The 16,324-nt window shown below is 36.6% G+C and overlaps 1 long non-coding RNA gene across 1 annotated transcript in view; it reads left to right on the forward strand.

Moving 5' to 3' along the window:
- Positions 1-3,893, forward strand: part of LOC128666997 (uncharacterized) — a 52,820-nt gene extending 48,927 nt beyond the window's left edge. The window contains exons 2-3 of the long non-coding RNA XR_008403285.1: positions 332-499; positions 3,342-3,893. This is a non-coding gene — a long non-coding RNA (uncharacterized LOC128666997). The remainder of the gene's footprint in view (positions 1-331; positions 500-3,341) is intronic.
- Positions 3,894-16,324: the final 12,431 nt, after the last annotated feature.

Genomic DNA, 16,324 nt, shown 5'->3' on the forward strand with positions numbered 1-16,324 from the left:
TTCAGATAGAGCAAATTTCTAATTTATTTCTGTTATCCATTTTTCTTTGTTCCCTTTGTTCTCTTTTGTTGAAAAGCAGGGATGTATGGTTAAGAGCTGGCCAATTTCTGGAGCAGTTTTGCAAAAGTTCTAGATGGCAACACTATTTAGTGTTTCAGATGCCTACCTAGGTATCTCTTCAACACAGAACATGGGAACCAAGCAAATTTGATCATAGAAGTAAATTGGAAACATTTTAAAAATTATATGCTCTGTCTAAATCACAAAAGAAAACTTCTGGGTTTCATATCCCTTTAAGGACTTATTTTGGATACATTTTTTTGTTTTCTAGATCAAAGTGAACTGGCACAGCAGTTGGCAGCATCTAGTGGATTGTGGACTATAGATCAGCAATCCTCCACATCATCATCGTCCATTGACGGCCAGCATAATTTCTCTTCTACGGACAGCAAGCCTGATCCGTGTTCAAGCAGTGGTGCTCATGCATCTCGGATCCGCAGTAATAAACGCATTAATAACTCTAAAGATAAATTCTTTCCAGTCTACTATAAATTCAGAATTTGATCATTTCTGGCCTTATTTTGCCGTTTAAAAAGAGACCGTCTAGACCCAATACTTATTCTTTATGACTTACTGTTACATACCATCTTGCAATGTGTTCCACATCTATAAACTTGTAAGAAGTACATGAAACTTTTAAATAACCATTGTTTGTTAGCAGCCAAAAATGGCCGCCAAGCTCTGCCCACAACTTTCTTCTTGTCTATTTAAAGGGACATTATACACTAGATTTTTCTTTGCATAAATGTTTTGTAGATGATCCATTTATACAGCCCATACAGTTTTGTTTGCTTTTTTAAATGTATAGTTTTGCTTATTTTTAAATAACATTGCTCTGATTTTCAGACTACTAAACAAGCCCCAAAAGTTTAGGAGAATACCGACGTATATCTTCTCCAGCTTGCTTCTGTTTGTGTAAAGAGTCTTTTCATATGCAGAGGAAGTGTCTGCTTTTTCCCACTTGCAGTGGGTGTTCCAGCTACCTGTTTAACAGAGCTAAACTGGAAGCTTCTCAGTAAGTTTTTAAAAGGTTTTATACTGGATTTTTAGATCAGTATCTGTGCATATTATTCTTTATAGTAGTGTCTATTACTTGCAGTTATATGAAAATTGGTGTATACTGTCCCTATAACTGTTTTTTTGAATGACAGTTTAGCACGTTTAATATTGTTTCTTTAGCTTTTTCAAATTGCACAAGCACAAATCAGCATGTGCGAGTAGGAAAACGTATTGAAGAGTCTATTGTGATTGGAGAAACTTAGCATACCAAAATATAAGCGCAATGGGTGGGCGGAGCTTGGTGGCCATTTTCAACTCCTAACAAACGAATATTTAAATGTTTCATCTACTTCTTACAAGCTTATAGATGCAAGACCCGTTGCAGGATACTTCTCTGGTATGTAACAATACGTAATCAAAATTATGTATTGAGTCTAGACTGTCCTTTTAAAGTGAAGGTAAACTTTGATGAATGAAAGCTAGGTTTTTAAAAATACTATTAAAACAGGGGCACTTTCATTCATCAAAGTTTAGAAAGCAGCTATTTTGTTTTAAAAACTTACCTTTGTTCTTTTCACAGCCAGAGCAGCTTCCCCCTCCAATCACAGCTTTCCCCCCAGGGGAATCATTGCCTGAGGCCATGCCATGATTGGAGGAAGCCGGATTAGTCATTGATGACGTGTGAAGAGAGGATCTCCGGGTGGGGGAAGCTGCTCTGGCTGTGAAAAGAACAAAGGTAAGTTTTTAAAACAAAATGGCTGCTTTCTAAACTTTGATGAATGACAGTGTTCCTGTTTTTAATAGTACTTTTAAAAACCGGGCTTTCATTCATCAAAGTTTACCTTCACTTTAAGGTATATAGAAACAGAAGTTAAACGTGGAATAAGTGCATTTCCCTACTTGTCACCCATAAGGTAACAAGGTGCCATACCGTGTATACACTGTACTAAATGCATATTAATAAGCCAACCCGTTAGTCAACCCAAATATCTCTTTTATCTTGTCTTTTTGGATTTTTAACATTACTGCAAATTGTATAGATATCTCAAGGGTTGTCAACTGCCTTAGATAAAAATTCTGGACTACTAGGGCGTAATCCTAGGTAAATTCAGGAGCGCACACATCTTTGCCCATCTGGCAGCAGTGTTTCCAACATTGTTTATAGCAATGATATAGCAACAGACGCATACACGCTCCTAAGCTCCTATCATCCTACCTAGGTTTACTCTAAACAAAGGATATCAAGAGAACAAAACAAATTTGATAACAGAAGTAAATTGGAAAGTTGTTTTAAAAAAAACGTTACACATCTATACAGAAAACTGCTTCTAGTAGAGGCTATTAGAGCTTTAGTGAGGGTCTTCATTTCACGCTGTTCCTGTGTGTGGTCATGTGACCATCCACCAATGGGATCAGACCATGAGCTTTAATCCCTCATATAAGTTGTGCACCAAACATTCTCTTTCTGCTAGTTACAGAATCAATAAACAATGTTTAATGTTTTCCTTTTTATTCAAAAAACGTTGTCTAAATATTACTAAAAGTGTTCTCCCCAGGACCTATGTAATAGCCACAGCACCTGCTTGATTTTACTGACCACCTGCCTTAAATTACGCTAAATTAGCTAATATTGAATTATTACATTGTATTTTGCAGAAAGTATCATTGAATCTATGTTAAACTATGCAATTAATTTGTGCTTTGGATAGCTTAAAGGGACAATCTACTCCAGAATTGTTATTGTTTAAAAAGATAGATAATCCCTTTATTACCAATTCCCCAGTTTTGCATAACCAACACGGTTATATTAATGCACTTTTTACCTCTGTGATTACCTTGTATCTAAGCCTCTGCAGACTGCCCCCTTATTTCAGTTCTTTTGAGAAACTTGCATTTTAGCCAATCAGTGCTGACTCATAAATAACTCACAATGTTATCTATATGGCACACATGAACTAGAGCTGTCTAGCTGTGAAAACTGTCAAAATACACTGAGATAAAAGGCAGCCTTCAATGGCTTAGAAATCAGTCTGAGCCTACCTAGGTTTAGCTTTCAACAAAGAATACCAAGAGAACAAAGCAAATTTGTTTAAAATTACATGCCCTATCTGAATCATGAAAGTTTAATTTTGACTAGACTGTCCCTTTAACTTATTTGAAGAGCACACAACAGTAGTAGTGAAATGTTCTAGCAAAATGTACTATTGTGCTAATAATGTCATTTTGAGGAATCGGCTAATCTATGTGAATGTATGTTTTATTAATAAATCTAATTGTTACAGATCACCTTTGTGATATAATCAACTCTGGGAAACTGGTACCAACTCTACAGATGAGGACCATACTGATTCAGACTCCTCTCAAGTAGATCTATCTGTTGTGAAGCCTTGGTTAACAGTAAACTTTCGGAATGCTCCACCTGTAGCGCCACCAACTGTTGATCCTCCAGTAATTATCTCTGCACGTTCTGTCATTTCTCCTGTTTCTACCTTTCTTCCAGCTGCTATTCAACCAGAAGACAGACTAATGTCAACTTTTTTTTCAATCTGCCAAGGAGTACATTGCTGAGCAGCAAGAAATGGGCCACCAATTAAATGAGAATTTATGTAGGCTCGTCGCACTACACGAAGAGCAACTTTAAATTGAAAAACAAACTCTTGAATTGTTGAGCCGAAAACTAGAGGACTCTCGAAGAAATGACCTTCTCTACGCACTTCTCGAAAACGTTATTTCTATGACCAACAGTGGTAACGGTTCCCCACATCTGGACTCTAACAATGATAGGGGACCGATTCGATCAAATTTACCTAATAAAAATTAAATAAAAAAGGAAAGTAATGGTGTATCATTTTTGTTTTATTATTATTTTAAATATTTATTTAACTTTATTAAACTTTTAACATTTTTATTTGTTCTAGGTGTATTTTGGTAAATGTGTATATAAGTAATTTTAATGAAAATAGATTATATATATTAACCAATTGCAGTAACATGCATCTTTACATTAGTGATAGCTACAATAATAAAGATGTAACAAAAACCTTAACCTATGTTCATTCAAATCATTATTTTGTATTCTCTCCATTCTCCTCCTTGTATGCAATTCATTGCTTTACTCTTCAAAGTATACGACCCAAAACTTTTGTTTGTATATATGTACTCCCCTCTAATCATGTACACCCTGTAATGTTAGCACTAAAATATATAATAAAGGACAACAAAGTATAAATTGAACTTAAAGAGACAATAAACACTAAATAAATGCCAGATAGAATGAAACATTCAAAGAAAAGATTAGTTTGAGAATAACATGTAGATTTATTTTTTAAAGTTTGTTTAAATATTGACAAAATAAGTGTAAAGTTTTAGTGTCTGTAAAACAATGGGAGCTGCCATGTTGTAACTTAGGTTACCTTCACTGCTGTGGCCAATTAGAGACAGTTATAAATAGGTCACTAGAGTGTGCAGCCAATGGGTGTGTAGAATATATCAGTGTTCTGAACTTCAATTTCTAACAGGATCTGAAAAGCTCACAATTTAAGAATGGAATTACAGGAAAGGGGGAAAAAATAAATAAGTATATTGCAGTCTTTTTTTTATATTTTATATTACCATCTCAAAGTGTTTAATGTCTTTTTAAGTTTGAATTTACTGCCCTTTTAAACAGTCCATCTTCTCATGTACAACCAATGCAAAACAAACAAACAAACAAACAAACTCAAAAAGACATTTCTTACAGCTAAAACTTTTCTTAAAACCTATTAACCCCTTCCTGCTGGGATTCATTTGTCTACATCGGAACAAAGTTCTGTAGTAAGCAAATGAGTAAAAATTTAAATGAACGATCGTGTGATTTCAATGATGGGATCGGGTCAGGGGGAAGTGCCGCTAGACATGCCCTCCAGCCCACAATCCCATATAGGAAGCAGCTAAGGTTTCAGGAATGTCGAACAGTTAGGACGTTCCATGCCATCATAATAGCGTTAAAGCCCGGCCCAATTAAGACGGCATAGAACGTCCTAAAAGCGGAAAGAGGTTAAAGGTTGTTTTATTTTGTTTATTTTCAAAAAGATGTTCTGCATTTATAACTATTATTTTATACAAATGGAAGAGTTTTCATTTGTACTAATACAGCTGTGTGTGTTGGCTACATCAGTGAGTACTGCAGTATCTGTTGTATCTATTGTGCACAAACTCTGGTGGCCCCTTACTAACAATTTTTTACCCAACCTGTTTCATACAGTTACATTTTGAATTTTTTTGGGTCATGTTTATGTTAGACATTCACGTCGGAAAATTTGTTTACATTTTGTATCGATTTGGTATTATTTTATTTAGTTCGGCTGCATTCGGATTGATTCGCTATAGCAGTCATTCATTTCGGATGCATTCGGATTGATTCGTTATAGCGGTCATTCGTTTCAGATTAATTCGGAAGTTCGTTATGTTCAGATTCATTTGTTATGTTATGTTACGTTGATTCAGATGGTTCCAACCAACACAAAATTAATTATTTTACTGTTATATTTCACTATATTTAGTTGTAATATATCTCTCTTTTTTTTTTTTTTTTTTATAATAAATATGGAACGGCAAAGCAATTGTGATTAGTTCAGAAAGTCTGACTATCGCGCCATGGCCATTCGAATAAACCGAATAAATCCGAACTAATTCGGATGTTTCATTACAAATGAATTCGGATTAGTTTAGTTTTGTTACTAGAGTGATTTGGAGATTCAGATACCTCCGAATCACCCAAATTTCGTCTGAATTTTGATTTGGAACTAAACAAATTGCACATCTCTAGTTTATGTCTATATGCTTATCATGTACCTTTCAATGACCATTCTAGTGTGTGGTGTCGTTGCCTACTGATTTAACAGAATGCAATGTATGTAGGTTAAATAGACATTAGACTGCTGTACACAACTACAAAAGAAAATTAACTGCTCACTATTTTATTGCATTCATCCTGTTCCTGCAGATCTTTATAAATCAGTTTTCCAGTTTTAATAGTTTAAAGGGACATTAAACACTAAATAAATGCTAGATTGAATGATGCATTGAAAGAAAAGATTAGTCTGAGAAAGAATAACATGTAGATGTATTTTTTTAACGTTTCATTACCTGTTTAAATATTGACAAAATAAGTGTAAATATAATATAAATGTGCTTTGTTTTCTTGTTATTCTTAGTTGAAACTAAACCTAGGTAGGCTCATATGCTAATTTCTAAGCCCTTGAGGGCTGCCTCTTATCACATGTTTTTTAAATTGCTTTTAACAACAAGAGACTGTGTGCCATATAGATAACACTGTGTTCAGGCACAGGGAAATATTTAAAGGGACACTGAACCCAATTTTTTTCTTTTGTGATTCAGATAGAGCATGACATTTTAAGCAACTTTCTAATTTACTCCTATTATCAAATTGTCTTCATTCTCTTGGCATGTTTATTTGAAATGCAAGAATGTAAGTTTAGATGCCAGCCCATTTTTGGTGAACAACCTGGGTTGTCCTTGCTGATTGGTGGATAAATTCATCCGCCAATAAAAAAAAGTGCTTTCCAGAGTCTGAACCAAAAAAAAAAAAAGCTTAGATGCCTTCTTTTCAAATAAAGTTAGCAAGAAAATGAAAATTTGGGTTCAGTGTCCCTTTAAGAGTTTTCACAACACAATGCTAAATGCAACTCAATAGATTTTATATAGTCACAGTCATGTGATCAGGGGGGCGGGGGTTGTCAGAAGGTTCTTAGATGCAAGGTAATCATAGAGGTAAAAAGTGTATTAATATAACAGTGTTGGTTATGCAAAACTTGGGGATGGGTAATAAAGAGATTATCTATCTTTTAAAACAATTCTATTGTAGACTGTCCCTTTAAGTTACCTTCTCTGCTGTGGCCAATTAGAGACAGTTATAAATAGGTCACTGTGCAGCCAATGGCTGTGTGGAATATTACAGTGTTCTGCACTTCCATTTCTAACAGGAACTGAAAAGTTCACACTTTCAGAATAGAATTACAGGAAAAGGGGACAAAATAAATAAATAAAGTATAGTGCAGAGTTTATTTTATATATATATATATATATATATATATATATATATATATATATATATATATATATATATATATATATATATATATATATATATATGATTTATCATTTTATTTTATCATCTCAAAGTGTTAAATGTCCCTTTTAAAGTACATTGAAGCACTTTTCAAACTAAATGCTCTATCTGAATCATGTAGTTTCATTTTGACTTCATTCCCTTTTAGCTTCTGAGTGGAATTTGCATACAATTTTCAAGTTGCTTCATATGATGAGGTTAGGCTGGGACAACCACTGAAAGGTACTGAGAAAGCAGGAAGATCAGACCCTCCCCTGCATATGAAAAGACCCATTACACAAACAGGAGCAAGCAGGAACCGGTAGACTTCAGTATACATCTGATACTTTGGGGCTGGGTTAGGAGTCTGAAAATCAGCACAATGTTATAAAAAAAAAAGCAAAACAATACATTGTTACAAAAACACTCCCAGGTGGGCTATATAAATGGAGCATCTACAAAACATTTATGCAAAGAAAAATCTAGTGTACAATGTCCCTTTAATATAGAATAAAATATCAGTCAATATTTAACATTGCTGCAGTTTCTCAATAGCTAAACTCTAATCAAAACCTGGCTTGGTTCTGTGAATGCCAACCATTATGTTACTATAAAATGCTTTGTTTTGTTGTTATCTGCTAAAACCAATTAGGTAAATACATGCAGCAGGGTTAGCATTGAAAAAGTCTGCAGTGTGCATTTCCAGGTCTAAAAATTAGAAAATCCACAATTAAAGGGACATATGCTTTAAAATTGTTTCTCCTTAATGTGTTTCTAATGAATTGCCATACCAGCAGAAGAGTATTAACTGTATGAGAAATTTCTTCTTAATGTTTAATTTTGTTTATGAAATTGCTGGTTTTGTTCTTTGACATCACAGCCCATCAAAATGGGTTGAGCTTGCAGGGAAATCAGATCTCCTTATATTATTACTTTCTGTACAGACAAATTCTTCCTTATCTTTGTTTGTATACCATCTCACCTGCCTCCCATTGAGAGTGTAATTTCATCTTCTAAGTTTACACAGCTTTTTTATAGCCTATATTTAAAGGGACAGTCTACTTGAAACTTTGTATAGCTTAAAAAGATAGATAATCACTTTATTACCTATTACCCAGTTTGGCATAACCAACAAGACAAATTCTCACTGTATATTAGTGTGAGAAAGCACAGACAGGCTGTGTATTGAAACTATCTACATACCCAGCGTCTGTCTCAGTGTCGAGTGAGTGAGCTGCTGCTGAGCTGTAGTAGTAATGTCTCCTGATAAGCCTTAGATTCACTGTGGGTGACACAGCACTTGACAAACTACAAACTGTGTGATAGACTGTGATTGGCATATGTATGATTGTATTAACCCTATTAAATGTGATGCTGCTAATATTAAGGGGTTGTTGTGCAAAAATTACATGCGCTAGCGCTAATTTGTATCCTGCAAGTGTATGTGTTTAACTGCATGGACAGGTTAAACACATAAAATATCTCTCTGGAGTTGCAGAGTACTACCGGTCCTGAGCAGGATACAGCTAGTCAGTCGGGGACATATAACTTCTGCTGCTGAGGGCTCACCTCCTGTTTCCTGCTCTGGACCAGCAGTTCTCTGCAGCTTCCATGTGGTACTTGCATGGTAAGAAATGTAGAAAACTACTTGTAGAAAAAGGTAGAAAATTACTTGCATGGTAAGAAATGCTAAAATTAAATACTGTAAAGGATCAGTGTAATTTTTGTACTGCGTCTTTTTAGGAAGAAAGATAAGATGATTTAATATGGAAAAAAAGCTACATGCAATATTTTATAGATCTGTACTGAAATATTTCCTGAACTTCTGAAAAAAAATCAAAGGTTTTAAAATGGAATGTTTTTCCTCTTTCTCTACAAAGTGACAAATGCATCAATTATAGTCTTTGATTTTTTTTCTTCAAAACATCTGGACCCAAATGCCTCAATGTGCAAGTTTGTAGGGACTGAATATTACTAGAATATAAAATGTATTTGCTTCATTTATGTTCCTAAAACATTTAGACACCTGTTTTTTTAAAGTAACACATTTTCAAGTTCCACAATTTTTTTTCTTTAACTGTGCTGCAGAGGATGAGAACATATTATTACTTTTAATTTGAAGGTTTATAAATAAACGTTCTGCCTATAGCGCCATTCTGGCTTTAAAAGGGGCTACTTCTGTTCTGATGCAATACAGCTTTTTACAGGCATTACTGAACTACTTTTGTGGCTTTGTAAACTCTCCTATTTATATGCTGTATGAAACAGTCTGTAGTGGAATCAATACACAATGCACTGCTGTATTTTTCAAAAAATATATACATGACATGACTACGTCTTACTATAGTCTTCTTTACTGTTTACTAGATAACAAGCAGGTGAGTTGCTTGTGATCAGACTCATAAAGTCAGAATAGACCTCAATGCAATGCCAGCAACCCCTGACAGAGAGTAATATGCTCAGTTGCTGATGAGACTTAATGTCCAGACTCCAGTCCAGTTTGTGATCAGACCTCACTTCACTGGACTGGAGGACAGGACATTAATTCTCATCAGCAACTGAGCATATTACTCTCTGTCAGGGGTTGCTGGCAAATTGGCAATGAGGTCTATTCTGAGTCTGAGGTCTGATCACAAACTGGAGTGGACATTAAGTCTCATCAGCAACTGAGCACAGCATATTACTCCCTGTCAGGCCCCAGGGTTGCTGGCAATGAGGTCTAATCCTATTCTGAGTCTGAGAGGTTTGATCACAAACTGGACTGGACATTAAGTCTCATCAGCAACTGAGCATATTACTCTCTGTCAGGGGTTGCTGGCAATGAGGTCTATCTATTCTGAGTCTGAGGTCCCCTAAATGTCCTGTCCTCCAGTCCAGTTTGTGATCAGACCTCAGACTCAGAATAGACCTCATTGCCAGCAACCCCAGACAGAGAGTAATATGCTCATTTGCTGATGAGACAGTGAGACTTAATGTCCAGTCCACAACGTCATAAATTGAATTCTCAGATCACAGTCCCACGCCATGGTTGTGAAGTTACTTCCAGGCCCAGCCATATGCTCAGATCAAAACTTAGGCTAGACAATGACATGACATCACATTTAAAAAAAATAAAAAAATACCCTGTTTCTTAATTGTCCACTTTTTCAATACATTTTTTTTACTATATTGGCCACTTGGCTCAGTGGCTGTGTGGGGGACTGCCTGGCAACTCTATGCTCAGCAATAATATTTTCAGAGAGGAATGGACAGCAAAATGATTGCACCTTAAGATTATTATTTTGTTGAATGTTCTTTGTTATAGGATAGGAAGGAACATTGATATGTTTAATATAATATCTGACCTCATACTGAGGCTGATACAGATAGAATGAGAGCCAGAATAGCAGAGAGGAACAATAAGGAAAAAGCCTGTGAAACACTTAGGGGACCTTTTTTAATCTCTCCCTCTTCTTGTCTCACAGTTATCATCTCACTATCTTCAGTCCTAGATGTGTCAGTATATGTGTGTATCCTCAGTCCTAGAGATGTCAGTGTATGTGTGTATCCTGATCCTCAGTTTATGTATGTGTGTTTGTCAAGTAATTATCAGACTAATCATCCTAACCTAAAGATATTATAATTAGCTATATATGGGAGCAGCTGGAGATTGGTGGCTGCACATATATGCCTCTTGTCATTGGATCATTTAAGTTAGCACCCAGTAGTGCATTGCTTCATATTCTTCAACAAAGGATACTAAGAGAATGAAGCAAATTTAATAATAGCAGTAAATTTGACCTGCAACCTACCAATTTATTCGTAAATTTAAGCTGCCTCTGTCGGGTTCAAATATGTATTTCTCGGGCGTATCATATCCAGCCTCACCAGCATCTGACCCCACCGCACATCACTGCAGGAAAGTGCTGCCATCTAGTGCTCTTGCTAATATATAACATTAGTACTACATGACAGGAAATAGTGCTGCCATCTAGTGTTTTGCTAATGTATAACATTAGTACTACATGACAGGAAATAGTGCTGCCATCTAGTGCTCTTGCTAATGTATAACATTAGTACTACATGACAGGAAATAGTGCTGCCCTCTAGTGCTCTTGCTAATGTATAACTGTAAGGTTTATCCAATAAAGGAACACAATTACAGATATTGTTTGTAATATTATGTAAGGTAATCAATAACGAAAACAAGGATGATTTATAATATGTATGTCTCACTGCTGGTAATGAATACCCAATAACTGTAAGGCAATCTGATCCAGCAGTGAATTTATCTAGAATGATTGTGAAATAAAACCAAACTTAATATGGTTTAATAAAGAGTTAGATTAGAATATGCAGCAAAATTATTATGTAGCAGGAAAAAGGTCTAATAATCAGAAATGAGTGGCAAGAGGAAAATCAGTATTGATAACTTTTGAGGAGTTCAATATTTGCAGAGGAAACTTCGATAATCACAATTGTTATAATTAGAAGGCAGAGACAAGATTATCAATACTACGAAATAGCAAATTAAGTAATTGAATGTTATTCCCCAGTTAAGTATGGTACTTCAGAGATTAGTCACATTTACTACCTTATCCCATAGAGAGTTCTCCCTTTTGCCTGTCAGCAATGCGGTTTAGTGCTGAGCAGAGATGCTGATTAGCGTAAACCGGAAGTTCCGGTTTCAGTCCGGTGGAATTCTGGGAGCTGTAGTTCAATTGCAGAAAAGAATAATAATAACGATAAAACGGGTAAACACTTGCTGAAGAAATAATAAAGTTAGTTAAAGCTTGCCAGGTCAGAATACTTATAGTTGTTAGATGGAGGATGACTGGAAGGAATCCTGTCCTGGGAAGGAGAGCTGAGAATGGTGCAGCTTACTTGAGCAGCGATGAAAGTTTCACCTTGCAGGTATGAGAATGAGGCTTGGTACTCAGGTGTTCAGAGGAACGGATTAGAATAACTAAGCAATGATGCTTAGTTGTTCTAACTATTTAAAGGGGAATTACCCAATCAGCAGAAAGAACGAATTAAAGGCACAGTAACCCTTACAGGACCCCCTGCTCAAGGACGCTGTTCCACAGCGGTAGGACGAGGTATGTCGGGGTGACGGTGATGAAATGAGGAAATTAACCGGGGAGCATTGACACTGGATGCAGGTTCCCAAGAATCCTCATCGGAAGAGAAATTCTTCCAGTGAATAAGATATTGCAGGGCACCCTGGCGTAACCAAGAGTCCAGAATGGACTGGACTTCGAATTCATCCGGATCAAGGAGAATTGGAGGAGGAGGTTGTAGAATGTTGGATACTCTCTGCTCCTTGTAAGGCTTCAAAAGTGACACATGTATTGTTGGGTGAATACGGAGGGTATCAGGAAGTTCGAGAGTGACAGCGTTCTGATTTACTATTCCTTTTATGCGATAGGGTCCGATGAAAAGACTTGCCAACTTTTTACTGGGTAGCTGTAATTTTAAGTTTTTTGTGGACAACCAAACCTTTTCTCCAATAGAATAATTTGGTGGGGGTCTTCTGCGTAAGTCATAGAACTTCTTTTGTGTAGCTTGTGAGTTCTCAATATTTTGACGAATGAAGTTGAAATTATCAACGAGTGAATTGTGTAACTCATCTACCAAAGGAAAATTTAAATCGTCATTTGAATCCAGAAGAAAGGTCGGATGGTATCCATAATTAGCATAAAAAGGTGTAAGTTTTGTTGAGGAATTTACAGAATTATTATATGCGAACTCAGCAGTGGATATGAAGTCAATCCAATTGTTTTGATGGAAAGAACAAAAACATCTTATGTATTGTTCCAACCACTGATTCACACGTTCTGCCTGACCATTGGTTTGTGGATGGAATGATGTAGAGAATCTATGATCTATTTGAGTGAGATCACATAATTTCGACCAGAACCTAGAGGTAAACTGAGTGCCTCTATCTGTTGTGAGGATAGAAGGAATTCCGTGTAATTTTACGATGTTGTCTAAAAACAGTTGTGATGTTTCTGCCGAGGTTGGCAATTTGTGAAAAGGTAGGAAATGAGCCATTTTCGTGAAAATGTCAACCACCACAAAAATTGTAGTTTGATTTTTTGATGGAGGTAAATCAACGATGAAGTCCATTGAAAGATGTTGCCATGGTTTGGTGGGTATAGGAAGTGACATGAGTAATCCATAGGGAGGTTTTCTCTCTGGTTTGGACGTGTTGCATATGATGCAAGTTTGAATGTGTTGTTGAACACTCTCTCTCATCTTTGGCCACCAAAATGACCTCTTAAGTAAGTCAAGAGTGCGTTGGATTCCTGGATGTCCAGAGAGGGGAGTATTGTGGTGGTTTTGTAGAAGTGTTAGTCTCAATGAAACAGGTACATAGATCCTACCTTTGTGATAATAAATTCCGGATTTGTTTAGATAAGTAGAATGATCTAGATCGGTTTCTTGACTGGTATGCCTTTTTAGATCTGATATAAAGGTGTCAGTGAAACCGATGAAATGATGTTTGGGTATGATCTCAGTAGGATGGTCTTGGGGATCAGGTTTTTGAGGTAACCTTGAGAGAGCATCTGCTTTACCGTTCTTATTTGCTGGTCTGTAAATAATGTTAAAAGAGAACCTAGAAAAATAGAGGCTCCATCGAACTTGTCTTGCAGATAAAGTTTTGTTTGATTGTAAATATTGGAGATTTTTATGGTCGGTATAAATTTTGATAGGATGTTTTGTACCTTCCAGTAGATGTCTCCAGTATTCAAGAGCCTGTTTTATAGCGAGAAGTTCTTTGTCTCCGATAGGATAATTCCTCTCTGCTGGAGTCATAACTTTGGAATAATAAGAGATGGGGTGAATTGGACTATTTAGATCCATTTGTTGAGATAACACAGCCCCGATTGCGAAGTCTGAGGAATCGACTTCTAAGATATAATAGAAAGAAGGATTTGGAAATGTTAGAATGGGTGCAGTAGTAAAAAGATTTTTCAAAGTTGTAAAAGCTACCTCAGCTTCTGGAGTCCATTGAAATGGAATAGATATACTGGTTAATTTTGTCAGAGGTTTTGCAACTTTAGAGAAATCTCTAATAAATTTTCTGTAATAGTTTGAGAACCCTAAGAACCTCTGTAGGTCCTTCCTTGCCTTAGGTATCTCCCAATTGGACACAGCCTCGACCTTTTCTTGTTGCATTTCTATGCCAGTTGGAGATAAATTGTAACCCAGAAAAGTTACTTTGTCGGTATGGAAAAGACATTTTTCAGGTTTCGCATATAGTTTATGTAATCTTAAACATCGGAGTACTTCTGTCACATGTTCTACGTGGTCGGTATAATTCTTTGAATAGATTAAAATGTCATCCAGGTATATAACAACACTAGTATCCAGAAGATCGTGAAAAATGTCGTTAATAAAGTGTTGAAAAGTGGCAGGGGCATTACATAACCCGAACGGCATAACGAGGTATTCGTATAAGCCGTATCGGGTCCTGAATGCCGTTAGCCACTCATGCCCTTCTTTAATCCTGATGAGGTTGTAGGCTCCTCTCAAATCCAATTTGGTGTATATGGTGGCTTCTGACAGGCGCTCAATGAGCTCTGGTATGAGTGGTAGGGGATAACGATTTTTGATTGTTACTTTGTTTAGTTGTCGATAGTCGATAATGGGTCTGATAGTGGAATCTTTATTACGCACAAAGAAAATGCCAGCTCCTGCTGGTGAAGTTGATGGTCTGATAAACCCTTTCCTGAGGTTTTCTTCAAGGTAAGCCTTAAGATGTTCAAGTTCCGGCTGACTAAGAGGATAAAGGTGACCAAATGGGATGGATGCTCCGGGCTGTAGATCGATGGGACAGTCATACTGTCTGTGGGGTGGTAGGTTTTCAGCTTCTGTCTTGCTAAAAACATCCTGGAATGTTGAATACTCCGGAGGAATCGGAGAATCCATTGAATCACTTTTTAGACAATTTTGAATTTTTAAACAATGATTGCTACAGAAATGTGAGTTAAACTTAATATGTGCAGGTGACCATTGTATTACTGGATTATGTGTTTGTAACCAATTAATACCTAATACTACAGGATAGTTAGGAGAGGGTAAAACATCAAATGAAATGAGTTCACTATGACCTAATGAGGTCATGTGAATAGGTATAGTTTGATGAGTAACAGGACCTGTAGTTATGGGTGAACCATCAATCACACGGACAAAGATAGGTTTTGTTTTGCGAATAAGGGGGATTTTATTGGATTTAACAATTTGTAAATCTATAAAGTTGCCATAGGCTCCTGAATCTATAATCCCATCAATCGTCAGATGTCTTTGATCCCACTGTAGAGAGAGTGACAGAGTGAAATAGGCTGAGTTAAGTACATTCAGAATTGTAGAACAAGTAGAAACAGACTTACTGCGTTTGTTCTTTTGAAGGACAGGGCAGTCTTGGACGGTATGTTGAGGGTTTGCACAGTACATGCATAAGGATTTTATCCTACGTCTAAGTCTTTCTTCCGGTGTGAGCGGACCTCGGGCTATACCTATCTCCATAGGTTGTTCAGCCGCTTTTGAGGTTGTAGGTATATCTCGTGAGCTTTGTCCCGAAAACATTTTAGGACGAACATCAGAATTAAATCGTTCAGCACGTCTTTCACGTAGTCTGCGATCCAACAGTGTGGCCGTTCTCATTAATGCTTCAAGAGTCTTAGGCAATTCGACTCTGGCAAGCTCATCTTTGAGACTATCAGCAAGACCCAGTCTGAATTGGTTGCGCAGTGCAACTTGGCTCCATTGGGAGTCAGAAGCGTATAACTTAAAGTCAGCGACATAGTCCTCGACTGGCCTTTTACCCTGTTTAAGATTCCTCATAGAGGATTCTGCAGTTAATTGCACATCTTTGTCCTGATATAGGTTATCAAGTGCATCAAAGAATTCCTCTAGTGACCCCAGTAGTGGATCTTCTGTCTCACACAGGTTATCCGCCCATGAGCGGGGTTCACCTTTCATAAATGATATAATACTCAGAACCTTGACCCTCTCAGTTGGGTATGTTCTGGGTTTTAGTTGAAACAAAAGTTGACAGGAATTTTTAAACTGTCTATAGAATTTACGGTTACCAGAAAAAGGTTCAGGTAACATAACTTGAGGTTCTGGGTTATGCTCCTGAGGTGTAGGTCTAAGGCTTAATGAATCTCT

The sequence above is a fragment of the Bombina bombina genome, chromosome 7 (assembly GCF_027579735.1).
Source record: "Bombina bombina isolate aBomBom1 chromosome 7, aBomBom1.pri, whole genome shotgun sequence".
In the NCBI taxonomy this organism is placed as follows: Eukaryota; Metazoa; Chordata; class Amphibia; order Anura; family Bombinatoridae; genus Bombina; species Bombina bombina.